Raw genomic sequence first — 6,000 nt, forward strand, 5'->3', positions numbered from 1 at the left:
TTTTTATTATAAAAATATAAATAATTAATCAAACTATTAAAAAAAATAGCATGTAACATATGCATACACATGGATACATTAAAAATTAAACACAATTTATCATAAAATATAAATAATTAGTTAATTTTTTTAAGTAAACGTAATTAGTCTCATGTTATAATTCTTTGCTAAATTTAATACTACTTATGATAACTTTTTTCCTAATTTTTAATAAGATAGAACGTGCAGTGAACTTTGTTGTGTGGTGGTTTTTATTGAGTATATGTAATTGGGTTTTTTTTTTTTTTTTTGGAATTTTACAGGTCATTAAAACTAGAGTCTTAGTATTTTGCACTCATTAACTCACTTGGTACAAAGATTAAAAAACTTAAGTGGATAATTACGGTATGATCCCTACATAAATTTAGACACATGACGCAAAATTGGATTCTAAATTTCAAATTCTAATTGAACTTTCTCTAAATTTTACTTATTAATATATGAGTTGGGTTTAAGTTACATCACCCAATATTTTTTAAGTAGATGCGAATTTTGATAAATCTACCGTTAGATTACATTATTTTTGTATATTCTCCATGTTTGCAAAATTTCAAAGTGATTAAAGATTAATAGCCATGTCATCAATCAATTATTTAAATTCAAATTTTTGTAATTTAAAATAATGCATAAAATATGAGTTTATAGATTGAATAGTAAATAACATTCAATTGACAAGAAAACTGGCATGAATGTTAAGAATATATAGAATATGTAATTCAACGGTAGGATTTTCAAAATATGAATTTTATATCAATTTATTGGGTGGTGTAACATTACTTAGGGTTACACATTTTGTACACCATTATATTTTAGAAAATCTAACGCTCAAAAAATTAAACTCATTAATGTTGATTACCATTTCATTTATTATCCCTTATTTATGAATTTCCACATTCGTCTCTACTACTCCTAAAATGTGCTCACATTCTCTCTCTTCTCTCCTGAGTTTGTATCTTTGAATTTCATGGTGAGCTCCCATGTAGAATATAAATTTGTACAAAACTAAGGACAATGGCGAGATTTTTTTATTTTTTTTTAGAATCAAACAGTTGCAGGACATTATCCAATACTATCAAGCATCTCTGTGGAAATATTTTTTCAAGAGTTTGGTACCTTGATATATTATGACCCAATACTATCAACTATCAAGGATATTACCCAATAAAATCATAGTAGTGATTGGCGGCCAAATTTGGGACCTTTGGCTATGATCAACATCAAAGCTGCTCAACGCCAATCAATTGGGGAAATAATCATCCGTTTCACCTTCACCAAATCACTAGAATCACTACTATGATTTTGTTTATTTCAATAAACACAAAAATTCAGGATAATATTGCAAACTAGCACCAATCCTTAAACAATTTTGTTAGTAAGCAACGTTTTCAAACTATTTAGGAAATTAATATCTCAAGCCTAAGCAACTCGATTTTGCTCTTAGAAATCGAGCCTAAGAGACTCGATTTCTTTGTTTTTCCGCTTGCAATTTTTTCCTTTGCTTTGCTTTCCTTCTTTCTTCGTTCTTTTTTTTTTTTTTCTTTCTCCGTCTTTCTGCTCCTACCATACCACTACTCTTCTCCGTTCTCAAACATCCAGCGTGTTCTTCTTCTTCCACTCTCATCTCTCAAACTTCCAAAGCCCCAAGAACAAAACCCAAAACAAAAACTAATTCTTCCAAGCCCCAAGAACAAAACCCAATAAAAACCCCAGAGTTGATCAGATTGGATCTTTTCCTCCAACTCTTCTTCTTCTCCAAAACTCTAGCGTGTTCTTCTCCTCCACCGGAGCGATGGTGAGCATCAACGCAGCTTGGGTTTGTGATTGGGTTTTTGGTCCAACTTTGCTTTCTTAAGCTTGCTTGGGTTTGTCTCAGGTTTTGATTTCTGGGTTTTCTTGGAAATTTTCATAGAAATCAAGTTTTTAATACTCGATTTGTTACAGTGAACTCGAGTGGTACATACTCAAGATGTTAGTTTCCTAAATAGTTTGCAAATGATGCTAATTAACAAAATTGTTTGGAAATTGGTGTTATTTTGAAGAAAAAAAAATTCAAAACATAAAATGAAAATTTATCCATGTCTGCATAAAAAGAAAGTAAGATTGAGTCACTTGATTGGCTTCTCCTCTCTCTCTTTTTTGAAGTAAGATTGAGTCATTTAAATGAAAATCTATCCAGATCTACTCATCTGCATAAAATTTTTAAAAAAATTGGTATACTTTTTTGCCGAAACAGGAGGTTTGGTTATGGTGGGGTGCTCTTTAGTAGAGATAAATATGATTTGCAAGGTATTGAAAATGGCTATGTACCCTCTAATCAAGCAGAAAGTGGAAACCAATTTAATAAGGAAATAGAGAAAATAACATTTAATGATATTTTTTTAACCATTGGATTTTTCAGAAATCTACAGTGTAAAAAATGTGTAATTTTGTAAGTGTTATATATATATATATATATATATATATATATATATATATATATATATATGAGTTGAAATTTAAAAAATTGGTTGACGACATGACTATTAATCTTTAATCACCTTAAAATTTTGCAAGCATGGAGAATATAGGAAAATAATGTAATCCAACAATGGATTTGTCACAATTTCATCCAATTAAAAAATATTGAGTGGTGTAACATTGTTTAGAGTTATACCAGGTGCAACTTGAACCCAACCTCTCTCTCTCTCTCTCTCTATATATATATATATATATATATATATATATATATATATAAGCTCACATAAATCCTCACTATTACCAAAATCAATTGTCCATAAAATCAAGATTGAAATTGAATTGGCCCATCCCCCCCCCCCCCCAATTTCATAAAAATTCTGTAAACAGTAAAACCCTCCCCCGCACTCCATATATTTACACTTTGGCTCATTTTTTTTTTTTTAATTACACTTAAGCTCCATCACCTCATAAGAATTGCACAGATATCTTGGCCTATCAAACATAATTTTTTTGCACAAACCAGCCAAGAAGTGTTGAACTAAATGATATAATAAAGATTTGTGACTTGCTCATACCTTTTTATACAGCAAATATGAAATATGTAGGGGTAACCATATTGATACATAAACACTATGAAGAATTCTAACTACAAAACTAGCACATAAACACATGAGGAGAATATAATTATATTTAATTCTAGGCTTCTAGCTTTGGCAGAAAATTACTTACCAGGAGCTATGTAGCCAACAGACCCGCATAATAAGCGATTTGTTGAGTAGATGGATATTGTTTCCTTCACATTAGCACTCTCATCACCCCCTTTAACCAGCCTTGCAATTCCAAAATCAGTTACCAAAGCTGTCAAGTCATCATCAAGAAGAATATTGCTCGGTTTTAGATCACAATGTACAACTTTAACTGGAGAATGATGGTGAAAGTAGGCCACTCCTTCAGCAACATCACTGCATATGCTCACTAGCTGTATCAAATCCAGCCCACATTTCTATCCATGGCTTGGGTAGAGATGCCTCTCCAAGCTTCTGTTCGACATCAATGGAAGAACAAGAGCCTTAAAGTCTGGCCTACTGCAAATTGTGATTATCCTTATTAGATTCCTGTGCCTTGCCCTCTTTAGGACTTGGCATTCTCTCTTAAAGCTCCATGGACTTTCTCTAGCCGTCTTTGTATCTAGAACTTTCACAGTAATTCTTGTATTATCACAAAGAACTCCCTTATAGACATGACCAAATAGGCCTGAACCAATTAGGCTTGAAGCACTAAACCCGCCGTGGCTTCATTGAGTTGCCCATATGAGATATTAGGGTGCTTGAGGTCCAAGTCTCCTCCATTGAATATTTCCAATTGTGATTGGACTCTTGACCTTTGTACAAGGTAGTACCCAAATATGCACAAAATAAGAATTGAAAATAGTGAGAGAAGAACCGACAAAATAAGCATAAGATGAGAATGTCTATTCGAGCACTTTGGCATGCCTTCTATTGAGCCACAAAGGCCATCATTTCCAAGGAAAGAGTCTATGGTGAGCAATGAAAATGCTCCCTCGTTAGATACTTTTCTAGAGATTTTGTTGAAAGAAAAGTTCACATGCTTGAGAGTAGAGGACATCTGTAGAAATTGCAGTATCTCTCCAATCAATTGGTTCGAAAACACATCAATTGCTTGAAGATAAGGCAATTGCCCTACTGAAAATGGAAGGGGGCCTTCTAAAAAGTTATGTGAAAGGTTGAGAATTTCTAGTGCAGTGCAGCTTTTAAGTTGTGTTGGGATTGTGCCAATGAGATTGTTATAGGATAAATCTATAGCTAGCACCATGTCCATTTTACTAAGCTCTCTAATGGTAAAGGCCCATATAAGTGATTGCTAGACAAATTCAAGTATAACTTCAAGCTCCTCAACCTTGCAACTTCACTAGGAATCACCCTAAAAATCTTATTGTGAGAGAGGTCTAGAATTTCTAAATTGACACATTGGCCTAAACTTGGTGGTATTGTTCCTGAGAGCTGGTTTTGGTAAAGCATGAGTCTTCTTAACTGAGGATTGCAAAGCTATCCGGAATTGAACCCAATAGCTTGTTTCTCGATAAATCTAGAAGACCTAGATGGGGAATGTTGCCAAGAGCTGGCAGAATCTCACCCAAGAGTGAATTATTAAACAAGTAAACCCTCTCTAGCTTTCCCATTTGACATGGTTCAGGTGGGATTGAACCATTCAATAAGTTACTCAACAAGTTTAAGTAGGTAAGATTTGCAAGGTTTGAAATGTAAGGTGGAATAAAGCCATAGATAAGATTCTCATCAAGATGAAGTCGCACAAGATTGGTAGAAAGATCACCAATAATGGGAGGTATTTTCCCACCAAGGTTATTTCCTGCCAATTCGAGTTCTAGAAGGTCAGAACAATTTCCTAAGGAAGCAAAGAAATGTTCAAGGTTGTTGTTACCATCATGGCTAACAAATCTATTGTAGGACAAATAGAGTATTTGTAACCTTGGCATATCAAGTACAATCTCTGATGGTAGCTCCCCAGTTAACATATTAGACTCCAAGTCCAGCCATTGAAGTTGTGTGGAATTTGAAAAGGCTCATGGTACATGTCCCACAAGCCTATTCGACCAAAGAAAAAGAAACTGCAACTCTTTAAGCCCACATTCATTCTTTAAGGGGATTTCTCCACTTAAAGAACTGTTAGAAAGGTCAATATACCTCAGGGATAAAGGCCCATTACCGAAAAGTGATTATGAGATTTCACCTTGAAGCTTGTAACTTCCCAAATCAAGATATACCATTTTGTGAAGAAATCCCAAGTGGTAGGGAATTTTCCCCTCAAGAAAGTTCCATGACAAGCTGAGTTGTTTAAGCTGAGTGCTACAAAACATTTGAACCCTTTGGGAACCCTAATATTTTGTGCCCGTTGAAGGAGGAGATGTATTTATAGCCACAAAACAAGTTTGGAACTATGTAAAGAAGCATAAGCAACGTTAAGACTCGTGTAGCAAATGCAATGGTGGTGTACATGTAAGCACTTGCCCACGTACCCATTGAGAGTAACAAGTATCACACATGACACACCTGTTGTTGGGCACATTCCTTACACATTGTTTTGAAATTTTTGTAATAACAATTTAGATTGAAATCATGTTTTGAAAAACAAGATTTTAAAGGAGTGAGTATGAAGTTCTTAGGCTTGTGAAGCCTAGTTTGTGTTTAATTCGGATTGTTAATTCGGATTATGACTCAATCCGATGTAAAGTGCTGTGATTTTTTAATGAGAGATTCTCTAAGACTTGGTTAGGCCAAACCTAAAAAAATTTTGGCTAATTTTTAGCTCATTGTGAATCCTCTATGTGGGATATAAATACCGTTGTTTCAAATTAAAGTTTTGTATATTTTTTTAGAAAGAAAAATTGTATTGCTGCATCTTGTATTTTACCTTGAAAATAATGAAATCAATGCATGAACATATGCAAATTACCAAACCAAGTAA

General features: G+C 33.7%; 1 pseudogene; it reads right to left on the reverse strand.

Moving 5' to 3' along the window:
- Window positions 1–3,094: 3,094 nt before the first annotated feature.
- LOC142635576 (putative leucine-rich repeat receptor-like serine/threonine-protein kinase At2g24130) lies at window positions 3,095–5,392 on the reverse strand (annotated as a pseudogene).
- Between the last annotated feature and the right edge of the window lie 608 nt (window positions 5,393–6,000).

The sequence above is a fragment of the Castanea sativa genome, chromosome 1 (genome assembly GCF_040712315.1).
Source record: "Castanea sativa cultivar Marrone di Chiusa Pesio chromosome 1, ASM4071231v1".
NCBI lineage: Eukaryota > Viridiplantae > Streptophyta > Magnoliopsida > Fagales > Fagaceae > Castanea > Castanea sativa.